Here is a 17,933-nt window from a genome sequence, read left to right as displayed (position 1 = left end):
TATCCTCGCTCGCCTCAAGAACCCCCACAGTTTCAGTTTTATCATTAGTGTCGCTATTTACAAAACTAATAGAGTGTCGTAACACATCTAAAATTAAACAAAACACGTCTTTACTCCTCAGCCTTTGAATTGATATTGTATTCACTCAAATCCTTGCCAGCCTCGAGAACCAACACACTTTTAATTCTGTTATTAGTATCGTTACCTCCAAGACAATCTAATAAAAATAAACTGACACACCATATCTAGAATGAAATCAAACGCATGTATCTTCACTGCAGAACCTTTGAACTAACACTGCATTCTTCCAGATCCTCGTGCACTTCAAGAACTCCCACACTTCCAAGTTTATTATCACTACCGCTGTTTCCAAGACGACCTGGTACAAATAAACTGTCATATCACATTTAAAATTAAACAAAACAGAGATACCTTCACTGCAGAAGCTCTGAATTAACACTACATTCCCTCAGATCCTCGTGCACCTCAAGAATTCACACACTTTTGGCTTTATTATTAGTATCGCTGCTACCAAGACGAATAAACTGCCACACACCATCTAAGAATAGTTCAGATAGACACACTTTCATTCCTCAGTCTTTCAATTAACATTCACTCACTCACTCACTCACTCACTCACTTAACTCTAAAATTTATCTCTTTCAACTTTTTAGCCATTATTATCATTACTGGCGGAGTAGGGACACATTTAACTCTCCCACTACGAAATGCAACTATCCAAACACCAAAATCACTGTGCAGGATAAAAACAAGCATGAAGAGGAAAGAAAACAAGGATTGAGAGTGTAAATGCAACATTTCAAACACGAAAATCATTACTCAGAACCAAAACAAAAATGTAAAAGAAAGAAAACAAGGATGGAGAGTGTAAATGCAACAACTTAAACATTAAAATCACTATCCAAAATCAAAATAAGCACGTAGAAGAAAGGAAACAAGGATTAAGAGTGAAAATGCAACAATCAAATACTAAAATCGCTAACCAGAACCATATTAAGTACATAGAAGAAAGGAAACAAGGATTAGGAGTGTATATGCAACAATTCAAACACTAAAATCACTGTCCAGAATCTTAACAAACACGTAGAGGAAAGGAAACAAGGATCAAGAGTGTCAATGCAACAATACAAACATCAAAATCATTAGCAAGAATCTTAAAAAAAAAAAAAAAAAAACAAGAAAGAAAACAAGGATTAAGAATATAGTTTCCGATTTCCAGGCAGCTAATTTGGTGTGTTGTCGACGTGCGCGCTAGTCTGGAAAGGGAAGGAAGTAAGAACCTCTCTAGATATATAACATTCAACACATTTAAATACTTAGAGGCGGCGGAGGAGCAACAAAGTGTCCCAGAGTGGTTGGGGAACTGAAAGGGAAGTGCTGAGCGGCAGGGACGGGATCTAAAGGTCTAATAATCTGCTATACCTCTCTAGATATATAACATTCAACACATTTAAATACTTAGAGGCGGCGGAGGAACAACAACAAAGTGTCCCAGAGTGGTTGGGGAACTGAAAGGGAAGTACTGAGCGGCAGGGGCGGGATCTAAAGGTCTAATAATCTGCTATACCTCTCTAGATATATAACATTCAACACATTTAAATACTTAGAGGCGGCGGAGGAACAACAACAAAGTGTCCCAGAGTGGTTGGGGAACTGAAAGCGAAGTGCTGAGCGGCAGGGGCGGGATCTAAAGGTCTAATATTCTGCTACAGGTCTCCTCGTATGAATCTTAAGTGCGATTCGTCCCGCAGTACCTCACCCCAACGCGACGCTTCACTGCAACAGAGCGCCACTAAAAATCGATCCTTTTAAGACCGTCTCGCATTCCGCCTAGTACAAGTTTCGAGCATGAAAGTAAAAGGGTGAATGAAACATGTCATCAATTTGTAGGAATTTTTGGGGAGGATAAGGAAGGAGAACAATAGGATTCACAAAAGCAGAGAGGAATATGAGCGTTCGAGACAGTACAAGAATAAGAGGAACGAAGAGAAAGAAAGAGGGAGGAGAAAAGAGAGAACAAGCAAGGCAGACGGTACAAAGACATTAAAAAAAAGATAAAATATAAAAGGAGACAGAATAAATGATAAGGGAGATGGACAGTGATAAAGAGACAGAATGCGTTTAAATATTAAGAAAGGCAAAGAAGAAAAGGTGAAGACACAGAAAGATAGAAGACAGGAGAGGAAACAACAGACAAACTAAAAAGAGCAAAAAACTAAAAAGTAGAAACAAGAAAAAAAAAAGGAAAATATAAGAAAGAGACGAATTTTGAGAAGGATCAGATGATGAAAAATAGAAAAAGGAATAGGGATAGGAACAGGAAAAGAAAAATAACACGTGGATGAAGTGAAAATTGAGGGAAAAAAATCAGGAGGGGCAAAATATACAAAAATAAAAGCAATATATATGAAAGTACAACGTGTAACATAAACAAGACAAAATTCAGTTACTAAAAAGCTTCGTTGTAAAAAAAATAAATAAATAAAATAAAATAAAAAATAAATAAGTAAATAAATAAATAAATAAACTAATAATAATAATAATAATAAAAAGTAATATTTATACATTCACTTACCTTTCAATTTACGAGAATGCAAAAAGGATATTAATTTATTCATCCCACTTAAATATTTACCTGTACTCCTCTTACCTGTCGGCGGCGCTGCAGGGAGGAGCGATTCAACAACCTGTCTCCTCACCTGTCCTACGCCCTCACTGACGAGGAATCCAATTACCTGCTCTTTGGTGAGTTAATGTTTCGGCATCCTTGGTTCGAACCCCGCATCTCTCACTGTCCTTCCCTTTTGTATGTGTGTTTGTATTTTGTTATTCTTTGTTCTCTTTTTTTTTTTGTTTCTAGTTTTTTATTTTATCTCATTTGTTATTGTTTCTTTTATCTTTATTTGTGGTGTCTTCGTGTGTTAGAATTTTTGTTAGTCACTTTGTTTGTTCTCTTTCTCCTTTGCTTTTTTGCCTTTTACCTAATTTGTTATTCTTGTATTTTCTCATTTTCTTCATTTTTGTCTTCGTGTGTCATTTCTTGTTATCCTCATTCACTTATTCAACAACAACAACAACAACAACAACAACAACAACAACAACAACAACAACAACCTAACCCCCCAAAAATCTCAATCCCATCCCTTCTCCACCCCCGGCGCCCTGAGAGAGAGAGAGAGAGAGAGAGAGAGAGAGAGAGAGAGAGAGAGAGAGAGAGAGAGAGAGAGAGAGAGAGAGAGAGAGAGAGAGAGAGAGAGAGAGAGTCAAACTTAAAATCCTATCACACCTTTTCATTTCCTCCGTCAGGTAACCAGGGGCAGGGCCTTCAATCCTACCTGTACGGGCGCGTCATGACCTACGCTTCTGTGTCAGCGCCGCTCTACCTGGAAGCCTGGACGCCCTTCTGCCACGTGGTGACCCCTGAGACCTACACTCTGTACTGCAGAGGGCGGGTGAGGAGGCGTTGAAGGAGTGGATGAAGGAGATAAATTAACTCCTTTTCTGCTGTGTTTCTTCTTTGGGCTCTACTTAAGAACACTTCCCCACCGCATCTCCACTACTTTCAAAAGGCTCTTGTTGAAGTTGTACTGTTTTTGAGGGTGTTTTTGTGGTTCTATTGACAGATTAACAAGATTTCCACGTTGTTAATAGGAGAAATACTCTTGGGAACTGGGCTAATCATCTTTGTGGCCTTTGAAGATGGTCGTGTCAATAGAACATAGTGTTTCTGAATACGGGCATTTGATTTGATACTTTTCATAGATTGCATGGGCACAGAAACATGGGAGGGAGCACCGTAGAAATATAACTTGTATGGACACATAGAAAAGAAGAATAAAAGATAGCATGAATATATAGAAAAGATGAATGGAAGGTAGCATGGATATACAAAAGAAAAAGAGAAATAGATGATAGCTATATAGAAATGTAGTTTGCATGGAGGAGGAGGAAAGAGAGAGAGAGAGAGAGAGAGAGAGAGAGAGAGAGAGAGAGAGAGAGAGAGAGAGAGAGAGAGAGAGAGAGAGAGAGAGAGAGAATAGAAAATAACACTAAAAATATAGTTAGCATGGACACACAGGACAAATAAAATAATAATAACAATAATAATAGTATATAAGAAGGTTCATTTTGTCCTTTTAAAACTACGAAAATATAGACTATGGGAATACAAAGAAACAAGCGTCTGAAAAGGTACAGGTAATTGTGGGTAAAAAAGAGAAATTGCGCTGCGGTAAAAGAATTAAGTTATAATTTCGTATTCCTTCACTCTTATCAATTTTGTCTCCCCCTCGTAACCTGGTCTTCCTCAGGTGGTGGCATCAGGCAGTCTGGACACTCCCGGCAGCCTTCCCCTCAACGGCAGCTTCATTATAGGACAGGAACAAGATAGCTTCGCAGGGGGGTTTCACAGGGAGCAGGTGAGTGAGTAGTAGTAGTAGTAGTAGTAGTAGTAGTAGTAGTAGTAGTAGTAGTGGTGGTGGTAGTAGTAGTAGTGGTAGTAGTAGTATGAAAATAAGGGAGTCTACAAGAAGACGTCTAGCCTACATGTGGCAGTCCCTTTATGAAACATATCTATTTCTACCTATTATAATTATCTTCATCCATAAATTTGCCTAATGTTATATTCTTTAGTAATACTACTACTAGTAGTAGTAGTAGTAGTAGTAGTAGCAGTAATAATTCTCTCAAAAGGGAGGTCTTAAGACACTTCTTCAGCTTCGGATAATCTTTTTGACCCCCACTTATTTTCATCTTTAGGGATTGTTACCTTAACGGGCCTTTCTTTTCATAAATTGTGTTGCCCTTGTCCATTACTCCTCTTGCATAACAAAAGCAGCAGTAATCAGCTATATCTGAAGAACAACCACCTTTCTTCCCTTCCCCTTTCAGGTTCTGCATGGAGACATCGCGCAGCTGAACCTCTGGAGCCGAGCGCTGTCCTCCTCCGAAGTGATGGCCATGGCAAAGTGTCGCATCGTGGGCCGCGGCGACCTCCTTAACTTGGACGAGGACGAGCCAATGGAGTTCGGAGACACAAACTTCACTTTTATCGACCTTGAGGAACTGTGCAGGTGAGTCGTGGGAACAATAGGTATCTTTACTCCTTAGCTCTTAATGACAAGACACGTTTTCTTCCTCGGTATTCCCCTGCACGTTATTATTAAGTGAGAATAAACAAAGGTATGGAAAAAAAAAATCAAATTCCTCGTTCATTTATCTCGCTGTCCTTTTGAAAGTATTCTGAAGTTGGACCAGAGTATTTCATGAAGCTTGAGGGGAAACCATGACAGCCAAAGGATAAAGAAGTGGTTAGGAGATTGGAATAACTAGAAACCATGACAGTCAAAGTCAGAAGAGGTTAGTAGACCGGAACAGCTACAAACCACTAGAGTCAAATGGTAGAAGTCGTTACTGAACTGGACGAAGTTAGCAGCCAGAGCAGTCTAAGGCGGAAGTGATTAATAGACTGAGGCAGCAAAAAAACCATTATAGTCAAAGGGAAGAAGTGACTAGTGGACTGTAGTATTAAGAAGACGTGACTGTCAAAGGTTAGTTTTAGTCAGTGGGCTGCAGTAAGCTGTGTCGTATCTGAGTCAAGCAATTCCAGTCATCTTTATAGCTTCACACGCCGCCGCCTCCCCGCAGGCCGTCTCACCGCTATCAGGTGATGCCTGAGACTCGCAAGTTCCTGGAGGCCTTCACGCTGTGCCAGGTCGCCAACTCGTCCCTGGCCGTCCCCGCCTCCCAGCACGATGACCTCCGCTTCTACCAGGAGGTCCAGCAGTTCAAGGACGTGTGTCAGCCTGGAAGCATCTACAAATTCTACATCGGCATCACGGACGAGGAGCAGGAGGGTGTGTGGAGGGACGCCAACACCCAGAAGCGCGTCACCTACAAGAATTTCAAGCCGGGGCATCCCAGGGGCGGCAGCGTCCTCAACTGCGGCCAGGTGCTCCCTGACGGTCTGTGGAGCGACACCAGCTGCGAGACTGAGCTGTGCGGCACCTGCCACGTGAGGGCCGCGGAGTTCCTGTACCTCCGCGGTCTATGCTTAAAGGAGGAAAAAATGATGAAATTCCGCCTTGGGGGCTACATGGGCGGGCGTCCAGTGTTCCGAGGGTTCTACTTCTACGTGATCCTGTGGGAGGAGAGCGGCCAGCGGTGGGAGCTGCGGAACACTGAGACTAACGAGACCATGGCTTGGCTCGTCCTACTCGACCTGAAGCAGTACCCGATCGGCCTGCACATGTGGACGGCCGCCACGCTGCTGTGCGGCAAGCCCCAGGGCAGCAGCGTGCCCTTCAGCCTGTCCCCCTGCCCACACGACAAGTTCATGTGCAAGTCTGGCTTCTGTCTGGACCACGAGTACCGCTGCAACTTCCGCTTCGATTGCCAGGACGGTAGTGACGAGGACGACTGTGGCGTTGTGGTGAAGGACGGCACGTACCGCCCCCACCTGCCGCCGCGGGGTCCCCAGGACACTACGCTGCTGCTCACGCCCTCCGTCACCCTCACGCGCATCGCAAACATCGATGACATCAGAATGACGCTCAACCTGGAGTTCTCCGTCAGCCCGACCTGGAGGGACGACAGGCTCAACTTCAACCACCTGCACTCAGACTTCGACACGCTCATCCAGGAGGAGGAGACCAAGGGCATCTGGCTGCCGCGCGTGCTGCTGGTGAACTTGGAGGGCGGCCAGTCCAAGGTGCTGGACCAGACGGTGGTGGTGCGAACAGCCAACCAGCCCGTCCTGCCGTCCTTCGCTTCCGTCAAGAGAGGTGAGGCTGAGGATGAGAGACAGTATGTGTGTGTGTGTGTGTGTGTGTGTGTGTGTGTGTGTGTGTGTGTGTGTGTGTGTCTGTGTGTGTGTAAGCCAGTCAGTACCCCTCCCCCTTCTTCTCTCCCCAGACCTGGTGTACCCCGGAGCCGCCAACAACATCACCATCATCCAGCAGTACACCGCCACCTTCACGTGCCTGTTCGACTTGTACGTGTATCCCTTCGACGTGCAGAAGTGCAGCATCGACCTACAGCTGCCGTGGACCTACAAGGGCATCGTGGAGTTCTCGCGCGAGAGCGGCGACGCGCTGTACACGGGGCAGAGGGACCTGGCGCTGTACACGGTCAAGAATGTGAAGTTCAGGCCGCAGGAAGCCCCTGATATGCTGAGCCTCAAGCTGGAGCTGCACCGCCGCCAGGGTGTCGTCCTGCTGTCCACCTTCGTGCCGTCAGTTCTGATCCTGGCGGTGAGCTGGTCCACGCTTTTCGTCAAGATGGAGATCCTCAACGTGCGCGCCATCATGTCCCTCACGTCTCTGCTCGTCCTGTACACGCTCTTCGCCAACTTCTCCAGCACCATGCCCAACACCGCCGCCATCAAGCTCATCGACGTGTGGTTCTTCTTCATCATCTTCCTCCTCTTCTGTAACATCATGATGCACATTTTCGTTACCTACGCCGCTAACCACATGGCGCCCAAACCCGACCCAGACAAGGGAGTGCTCAAAGTGTCTCCCTTTCAGGCGTTCAGCGAGAAACAGGTACAGTTCTCGGGTCGGAAGATCAAGTTCTCCGCCCATAAGGTCATGAGCACGTACCGCCTCTTCGTGCTGCCGCCTGTCTTCCTCTTCTTCACCATCTGCTTCTGTCTCGTTGTCTATCTGGAGAGGCGCAGGATCGGGATGGTGTGACGCACGCTAAGACTCTACATTCACCTTCATCTAAACACAAACACACTATTGCTGCTTCTTACGGGTTGGCGCCATGTACGAGTCTCCTCCAGTTGTTTCTCTCCCTTGTATCTTCCTCTGTGACTCCCATCCTTTGCAGTTCTAACGTAATGCCATCCCTCCATCTCAATCTGTCTTCCCTGCCATCTTCTGTTGCTCCAGCGGTTTCAGTCATACAAAACTCGATAATTCATCAGCTCTTCACCATCTGCTCCGTTCTCATCGTGTTATCAGGAAAGGCGTAGTAGTAGTAGTAGTAGTAGTAGTAGTAGTAGTAGTAGTAGTAGTAGTAGTAGTAGTAGTAGTTGTTGTGTCACATGAAACACCAAGAGAAGGAAAAAATATTGCAATTGTTACAGATAATGTTATTGTAGTAGTAGTAGTAGTAGTAGTTATTGTTCTAGTTGTAGTAATAGCCTTACCTGTCTAATTACATCACTTAACAGTATGAAGTTAGGTCAAGAAGAGGGAAGGAGAAGACAGGTGACGCCCCCTAAGCCTCCTCCATCCAGACACAAACACACTATTGATTCAGTGGTTTTAATCATACAAAACACAACAATACACAAACCAAGCACAGGCAGCTCTCGATCTACGCTATGCAACTCCAGACTGGTGATGGCGATGGTGGTGGTGGTGATGACACTTGTTCCAGCACTCACTACCAACTAAGATCGTGTTAGTTTCGCGTTCCAGTGAGAAAAAAAATGTAAATAACAGGCTGGAATATATTTTTGTCGATTTGATTTGATTTCTCTACAACGTCAGGCTTAAATTGAGGAGTGTTGTCCGTGCCTATACTCAGACATGACCAGTGGTGTATTAAAAGACGACTTCAACACGTATTTAAATATCAACTGTGTGAATATTGTAATAAAAACTTTCTCACAGCATTGAAACAGAATTTCATGATACTGCCTATTTTGTGTCCTTAAGTACACAGGTTTAAATACATTGCATATACATAGGACAAAATTTAAAGGCTTGCTAGAGTGTGTTGCCAGGTTTGATCTGAGGAGGTGTCTGGGATTCAGTTATATTAGTCAATGTTTCTTGAATAGCTCTCCTTTATAAAACTGAAAAAAAAATATCTAACGCCAGTAGCAGTTATATCAATCATTATATCTCCGGAATACCTCTCCTTTACAAGGCTGAACTAATATGACCAATAACAGTTCTATTGATCATTACGTCTCTCGAACGGGTCTCGTTTATAAAATTGAACAGGTATCCCCAATAGCAGTTAAAATAATCATTGCATCTCTTGAATACCTCTCCTTTACAAGGCTCCAATAACTTTCTTCCACACGCCACATAACTCACTGATCAAATGTATTGTAGCTCCATTTTGTATTCTACTCCAGCACATTGTGTAAATAATCAATGGATGACAGTCGCTCTCCCTACAACGTAACCAGTATTGCGACGCGCTTCATGGACAGTAATCTATAGTATTAGTACTTCAATACATCCTAGAGAACTTCATGCCCGCGACTGGCCGTGCTTAAGTTAATGGTTAGTAGTAACAAACACAAGAGGAGATCCCGCGCAGCACCGCCGTCAGCGCCGCCCACAGGAAGACACCCACATACGTCCCTTCTACAGACTACGCAGCAGAGACTCTGTAGAGGTGAGGTAATGAGGGATAAGCCCTAGTGTTGCATGATGACATTACGCTAACACCATGTTTAGATGTATACGTAAACACACACACACACACACACACACACACACACACACACACACACACACTGATGGACAGAAAGATAATTTATTGACTAGTGTAAAGTATTGATATAAAATTACAGAAACAAACGTGATATATAAAGAAAATATATAAATAGCGAACTAAAATGTATAAGAAGCAGCAGTCCATTATAAAAATCAACTTTGGACAAATTAAAAACATAGCAAAACACAAAAATAAAAGACTCGAGCTGGTAACACACACACACACACACACACACACACACACACACACACACACACACACTCTCTCTCTCTCTCTCTCTCTCTCTCTCTCAAACACACGCACTTAGACCAAACGACCCATGTTCAAGGTCCTGTATAAAGAATTCACAAGCAGGATAAAAGATTAACATGGCGAAGATATGAACTATAAATACAACTCATAAATAGATTAATTCTCCCTTAACCTTGTCTTTACCTTATCTGTTATCAATGTTTGTACTTTGATATTTGTTAGAGATGTGGCTCCTTGTGATCTGATGACGAGACGGGTGAGATTAACCAAGTCTGTCTATCTGTCTGTGTATCTGTCTATCTTTCCGTCTATCTATTTATATATTTGTCTATCTATGTTTGTCTATCTATTTGTGCATGTATTTATTTGTTTATCTAATCTATCAATCTAATTATTTATCTCTGCTTTTTTATGCTTCTCCATCTATATATCTACTTGTTTATCTATCTATCTTTCTATCTATCTATCTATCTATCTATCTATCTATCTATCTTATTTATCAGTTTCTCCATTTATCTATCTAAAGATCTCTATTTTTCAATGTTTTCATCTACCTGTCTATCTATTTTACTATCAATCTATCTTTTTTTTTTTTTTTTTATGTTCCTCCCTCTGTCTATACACCCATCCATCTACCTATCAATCAAATATTCAAACAACAACGAACAACGATACCTAACAAGTCTAAAAACACCAACACGATAACAAACACCAAATGACACCTACTGTTCCTTACCGCGTGGGCTGCTTCTGACGGACAAACTAATGTTGACGGTTGCCCCCTGCCAGGCGAGAGAGGAAGCTACCCAGGGAAAGGGCGGCGTCACCCAGGCCCTTGAACAGGTTGGCTCCGGCCTGGTCCATGGCCTTGTAGAATTCAGAGTCCCGGAAGCTGTAGGGACGGGCAGGTAGTGGTGGTGGTGGTGGTGGTGTTAAATGTGGTGGTAATACTTAAAGCAACAACACAAAGCTATTATACGATAGAAGTAAGTGGATGAATGAAAGGAACTGGTAAAATACGTGTATTAATTAATGGTGGTAGTAGCAGCAGTAGTAGTAGTAGTGGTGGTGGTGGTAATAAAACGCCACTAAACAATATTATTATTGAAAAACAGATGGGTAAATGAAATAAATGAATAAAACATGTGTTAATTAAAATGATAACGATGGTAGTGGTAATAATTAAAGCAAATCAACACAAAACAAGACTATTATACGAAAGAAATAAATGGATGGATGAACAAATGAATAAAGCATGTGTTAGTGAATGATGGTAGCAATAAACTCTTCAAATGCCTTAAGAAAGACTCTAAAATCATATCTTATTATTTATCTTATATCGTAACTTGAACTGTCCTAGAGTCTGGCATCTATTGTGGCTATTTCTTGTTTTGTCACTACTCTTCTCCTTAGCCAGAACACATCTTTTATATATATATATATATATATATATATATATATATATATATATATATATATATATATATATATATATATATATATATATATATATATATATATATATATATATATATATATATATATATATATATAACATAAAGAAAAAGAAAACTAAGCCAAAACTAACCTTACCAAAACAGCTCAACTCTCACTGAAATGTAATCAAAAGAAAGAGAGCTGAACCAACCTAACCTAACCCAGATTATTTAACACTTACTGAAAAAAAAAAAAAAAAAACTGAACTAAACAGAATCAATAGAGTGGTTGTTTGGTGTGTGTGAGTCACGATATCAGGCTGCGAGGAGAAGCTGGGCAAACGTAACTAAACCTAACCTAACGTAACTATACCTAACCTAACCTAACGTAACTAAAACTAACTTAACCAGAACTACTCAGCATTTACAGAATTACAGGATTTTGTTCTGAGGCAGAGGCTGGGATAACCTAACTAAATCTGATCTAACCTAACTAAACCTAACTAACCAAACCTAACTTAACCTAACCTAACCAAACCAAACTAAATGTAGCCTAACCAAACCAAACCTAACTAAACGTAACCAAACCAAATAAACGTAACCAAACCAAATCTAACCAAACCTAACTTAACCTAACGTAACCAAAACTACTCATTACTTACGCAGAATTAATAGTGTGGCTTTTATGGTGTGTGTGTGTGTGTGTGTGTGTGTGTGTGTGTGTGTGTGTGTGTGACGATGCCAGGCTGAAAGACAGGCTAGGCTAAAGTAACTAACCTAACCTAACTTAACGTAACCTAACCTAACTTAACCTAACCTAACCAAACCTAACCTAACTTAACCTAACCTAACTTAACCTAACCTAACTTAACCTAGCCTAACTTAACGTAACCTAACCTAACCTAACAACGTAACCAAACCTAACCTAACCTAACTTAACGTAACCTAACCTAACTTAACGTATCCAAACCTAACCTAAGGTAACCTAACCTAACGTAACCTAACCTAACCTAACGTAACCAAACCAAACCTAATGTAACTTAACGTAACCAAACCACTCATTACTTACGCAGGATCGATAGTGTGACTTTTATGGTGTGTGTGGATAACGGAGCCTTGCTGAGGGAGGGGATGAGTCTCGACTGCCACCGACTTCTCGACCACCCCGCCGCTGGGAGCCGCCACCACCACGCCGACCACGCACGCCACCACCACACACCAGGAGACCGCGTGCATCTGTGTGTCCCCGCGTACGTGAGTGTGTGATTTGGTGGCTTAGACTTGGAAATGTGCTGTCATGTATCTCTTTGTGTGTGTGTGTGTGTGTGTGTGTGTGTGTGTGTGTGTGTGTGTGAGGAGAGAGAGAGAAGGTTGGGTGTGCTCTCTCTCTCTCTCTCTCTCTCTCTCTCTCTCTCTCTCTCTCTCTCTCTCTCTCTCTCTCTCTCTCTCAAACCAGCTACAACACACACTGTAGAGAAACACGGGCAGGAAATACACACACACACACACACACACACACACACACACACACACACACACACACACACACACACACACAGACACATCGCGCAGCAAAACATTTTCCTGGTGGCAAGAAGTAACGCAGGGTGACATTTAGCCTTTTCTAAGAAGCGTGACGTCACTACTCAAGGTTCGGGGTAGGAAAAGAGGCAGGTAAGAACGTTGCCTACCTGTATGTAATCAAGTCCCCACTCTTCCTCTTCTTCTCTTCCTTATTCCATTGTTCGCACACTTATTCTTTGTTATTTTTCTTAGCTTCGTTTTTTTTTATTTAACTGTTTTTTTCCTAACTTCTTTCTTTCCTTCCCTTCTTAATATCTTCCTTTTCTCCCTTATCTCTTCCTTTTTTTCGTTACTTCTTTCTTTTCTCCCTTTCTTAATACATTCATTCCTTTACTAACTCCCTTTATCCTTTCCTAACTCCTTCCCTCCCTTCTTTATCTCCTCTTTCTAACTACCTCTTTCTCTTCCTTATTCATCTCCTTCCCTTCCTAACTCCCTCATTCCTTTCTTAACCCCTTCATTCCTTTATTCATCTACTTCTCTTCCTAACTCACTTTCTTCCCTCCCCATTCTTCTCCTTCCCTTCCTAACACCCTTCTCCCCTCTCTCACATCCTCCCTCCGTTCTCAACTTCCTCCATTCTCAAACGCCTTCCTCCCTGCCTCACTCCCTCCTTCCCTCCCTCACAGCCTTCCTCCCTTCGTTATTTCTTCCTTCCCTGCCTCACCCACCCACGAAAACCCAGAGGCAAGAGTTAATAGGCATGTTCTCTTGTTCTCTCCTCCGCAATATCATTCTTTCCTCCTCCTCTTCCTCCTCCTGCTCTTCGTCAGTCTTGCTAACTCATGTACTTAAAATGCCAAAAGTAACCATCACTATCATTACCATAAGAAATAATGTCTTTATAACTATTGCTATGTGTACTGTCACCTCCACCACCGCCACCACCACCACCAGCAACAGCAACAATAACAGTGGGGATATAAAGACGAACATTGCAAACAGTCTCTTGGTAAACATTAAGCAAGGTACGTGTATATGTATAATGTTTTGTTGATATGCAGTGTAGTATTAGTCAAGTCATCATTTGCTTGAAGGATTTCCCGTCATGGTGTCATTATGATCCTTCTACTCATCCTTCTTCTCCTTCTCCTCCTCCTTTTTTGCTTTTTCTTCTCCTCCTCCTCCTCCTGGTCTTCTTCTTCCTTGTCTGCTTTTTCTTTCTTGTTTTTCCTTCTATTTTTTTTCACACGAAAGATTTCCCGTCTTGTTTTCCTATGATTTTTCTATTTCTCCTCCTTCTCCTCCTCCTCCTCTTTTTCTCTTTTTCTTCCTCCTCCTTGCTTTTTATTCTATCTTTCCTTCTTTTCTTTTCTTTCTTTTTTCTTGAATTCTTCTCCTTCTTCTTCTTCTTCTTTCCCTCTTCCTCCTCCTCCTCCTCCTTTTTTTTTTCTTCTTCTTCTTCTCCTTCTCCATTATTTTTTCTTTCTTATTCTATCTTCCCTTCTTTCATCTTGTTCTTGATGTCATTCTCCTCCTCCTCCTCCTCCTCCTCCTTCTCCTCCTCCTCTTCCTCCTCCTCCTCTTCCTCTTCCTCTTCCTCTTCCTCCTCCTCCTCCTCCTCCTCCCCCTTCTCTTCCAAATAACCGGTCAGAACATTCCAGCCGAGGCATTCCTTCATCCGCCCCTCACACACACACACACACACACACACACACACACACACACACACACACACACACACACACACACACACACACCACCAAGGTTAAAGCAACACAGCCGGGCATCCCTCGGCTACTCATCGCCCTCCTCTTCTGTGGTCTTGCCTCCTCACCTGCCCCGAAGCTCACCTGAGGATTCGTGCACCTTTGCTTACCTCGATCTCACGGACTTTGTAATTTCGTAGCTTTTCAAACACACGAATTTAATGATGTAATTTCCTTCTTTTTTTTTTTCTTGTTTCTTTCAGTATTTTGTTTTGTTTTTAGTGATGTGAAGGTGGAGTCATGGTTTCTGTTTGTTGTTTTGTTTTTCTTCTTTTTCTTTCGTTTGTTTTATTACTGGGAGGATTCAAGAATGACTCCTTTCTTTTTCTTTTTTTTCTTTCTTTCAGTACTTCTTTTCATGTAAGTGATGTGAAAGCGGACTAATTTTTCTTTTTCTTTCCTTTCATTCGTTTGCTTTCATTTGTAGTTAAGGTTTCATAATGGCTTCCTTCTTTCTTTCTTTCTTTCTTTCTTTCATTATTTCATTCGATTATAATGACGTGAAAATCGACTAATGCTTTTGTTTTTCTTTTCTTTTTGTTTCTTTTCCTTTCTCTTGTTTTATTACGGTGGTCTTATCATAATTCTTTTCTTCTTTTAATATTTTTTCTATCACTTAACATGAAAATCTAATGGTACTTTTTTCCTTTTTCTTTTTTTTTTTTTTTTCACATTACGAATTCCAAGATTGTAAATTTTACTGTGTCATTTCATCTATTGCATATTTGCTGTGTCATATTTTACTGTATCGTATCTTGTGCCATGTTTAGTGTGTCATATCAAGTCTCATATTACCTGTGTCATATTACCTGTGTCATATTACCTGTGTCATATTACCTGTGTCATATTACCTGTCATATCTACTCTATATATTACTTGGTCATATCAACTGTCATATTACCTGGTCATATATACTCCCACACCTATTATAACTACCTTTGTCATGTCCACTGTCATATCTACTCTCATATTACATTTATCATATCTACTGTTACATCTACCGTCATTACCTGTTTCACCTCCATCATACACATTCTCACATCTATCATCACTTTACCTGTCATATGTACATCACAGCTGTCATATTACCTGTACCACATTTACTGTCACACTCACTATCACATCTCACCTCTGGCAGCCTCATTAACACGTGGCAGGTGAGCAACACACAAGGGAACAATGAATCAAGACTATCAGTTTATCTCTTAAGTTCAACGTGTCTGACAGTAAATTTGTTTTCTTCCTACTTCCTCATACGCATCAGACACACTCACACACACACACACACACACACACACACACACACACACACACACATACGTTAAGGTACAAATCGTGACTCAGTGATAGGTATTCAGAAATTTCTCGCTAAATTGTCGTCCTTTTTATTTAGTCTTTTTCTTCTCCTCCTCCTCCTTCTTCCTCTTCTTCTTCCTCTTCGTACCTTACACACTCCCAGGAACACGACAATCATTAAGTGGCGATTTATTCAAACTCATCACGTTTTCCCAGTCCATAATCTCTCTCTCTCTCTCTCTCTCTCTCTCTCTCTCTCTCTCTCTCTCTCTCTCTCTCTCTCTCTCTCTCTCTTAGCGTTATTAATTTTTTTTTTATATTATATTATGATTTGACAAAGTATTATCACTATTTTTGGTATTACATCGTGTTTCGTCAGAGTATTAACACTATTTTACCAACTACATTCTTGTTTTCGTCTGTGTTAACACTATTTTTGGTATTACACCGTGTTTCATCAGAGCATTAACACATTATCTTTTCGCGTTGCTCTCAAACTTTCCCATGTTAACGCAGGTGCGCCTCCTAGACACACCTGGGCAGCGGAAATACCAAACACGACTGAAGTAGGTAAATGTTGGCCACCAGGTGAGTTTATGCCATGAAAGGTAATCTATTCCAGAGGCAGGTAACTTTTTTCTTCCTTTCCTTCTTTCTTTTCTTTTCTTTTTTTTTTTTTTTTAAGTCTTCTACAATCAAGTTTTTGGAAGAGACGAATTTAACTGGTGTTTCTCTCTCTCTCTCTCTCTCTCTCTCTCTCTCTCTCTCTCTCTCTCTCTCTCTCTCTCTCTCTAGTTTGTCCGTCTCCCTGACGCGAAATAAGAAAGAAAGAGAAAGAATGAATGAAAGAAAGAAAGAAAGAGAAAGAATGAAAGAAATAAATAAAGAAAGAAGAAATATAGAAGAAGAAGAAGAAGAAGAAGAAGAAGAAGAAGAAGAAGAAGAAGAAGAAGAAGAAGAAAAAAAAAAAGAAAAGGAGGAGGAAGAAGTGAATAAAAAGAATAGGAATAAAAAATTGAAAAAAGAAAAATAATCCTTGAGTAACAATAATTTCCCTTGGACTAAATCAGAAATTGGGAAATGAGTCAGGAACATATTTGACTAAGGAAGTGACCTCGATTAGAGCCTAAAAAAAAAAAAAAAGAAGAAGAAGAAAAAGAAAATAAATGTCAACCGGAATGGGACCTAAGTATCTTGTCTGAGGTGGAGGTTAGTCATAAGTCAGTCAGTCAGTAAAGTTTAGCTAGTCAGGTAGTCAATTGGTTAGTTAGTTAAGTAAGGGAGTCAGTCAGTCAGCCAGTTAAGTAAGACAGGAAGTTTAGAAAGTGAAGTTAGTTAGTCAGTCAGTCAGTTAAGTAAGTAAGTCAGTCAGTCAGTCAGTCAGTCAGTCAGTCAGTCAGTCAGTCACTTAAGTTACTCTTTCAATTAGTCAGTCAGTCTCTTAAGTTAATTTATCAGTCAGTCAGTCAGTCAGTCAGTCAGTCAGTCAGTTAGTCAGTAGGTCAGTCAATCAGTCAGTCAGTTAGTCAGTTAGTCAGTCAGTCAGTCAGTCAGGCAGTCAGTTAGTCAGTAGGTCAGTCAATCAGTCAGTCAGTTAGTCAGTTAGTCAGTCAGTCAGTCAGTCAGGCAGTCAGTAGGTCAGTCAATCAGTCAGTCAGTTAGTCAGTAGGTCAGTCAATCAGTCAGTCAGTCAGTCAGTTAGTCAGTAGGTCATTCAGTCAGGCAGTCAGTAGGTCAGTCAGTCAATAGGTCAGTCACATACGCTAGCAAGGCACTCAGTCAGTCAGTCAGTCAGTCAGTAGATAAGAAGCTGCTTAGACTGAAACCAAGAATTTAGAAGATAAGACTTGAACCACAGTGACCTTGAAAAGAAGTTCGATGCACCTACCAGCTCCTATGACCTTTAAATATACTTAGGATTTCATGACCAATAGTAAGTGTTTGCATGAAGCAGATACTAAGGGTCTGTAACATGTATTGGCTTGTCTTTCCAGCGAGCGGTGCATGGCTGATGAAGGGAAACTACTAGGCTCTTTGACTACTAATAACGTACTTCTTAATTGAGTCTCAGCTTTATTTTATTGTTATTTTTTATTTTTTATCTCGACATTTGTATTCTTTTAGCATTTTTATATTTCAGCGCTCTATGACCTTGGTTTCATCTTGACTA

At 41.3% G+C, this 17,933-nt stretch overlaps 1 long non-coding RNA gene across 2 annotated transcripts in view; it reads right to left on the bottom strand.

Annotated features, from left to right (window-relative positions):
• Positions 1-8,280: 8,280 nt before the first annotated feature.
• LOC135088871 (uncharacterized) overlaps positions 8,281-17,933 on the bottom strand; it is a 12,634-nt gene continuing 2,981 nt past the window's right edge. The window contains exons 2-4 of one of the 2 annotated variants that reach the window (XR_010261159.1): positions 12,244-12,410; positions 10,465-10,630; positions 8,281-9,376 (exon numbers count right to left, since the gene is read on the bottom strand). This is a non-coding gene — a long non-coding RNA (uncharacterized LOC135088871). The remainder of the gene's footprint in view (positions 9,377-10,464; positions 10,631-12,243; positions 12,411-17,933) is intronic. The other variant, XR_010261158.1, reaches the window with a different exon arrangement.

This window comes from Scylla paramamosain, chromosome 32 (genome assembly GCF_035594125.1).
Source record: "Scylla paramamosain isolate STU-SP2022 chromosome 32, ASM3559412v1, whole genome shotgun sequence".
Taxonomy (NCBI): Eukaryota; Metazoa; Arthropoda; class Malacostraca; order Decapoda; family Portunidae; genus Scylla; species Scylla paramamosain.
This window is presented reverse-complemented; position numbering and strand designations above follow the sequence as displayed.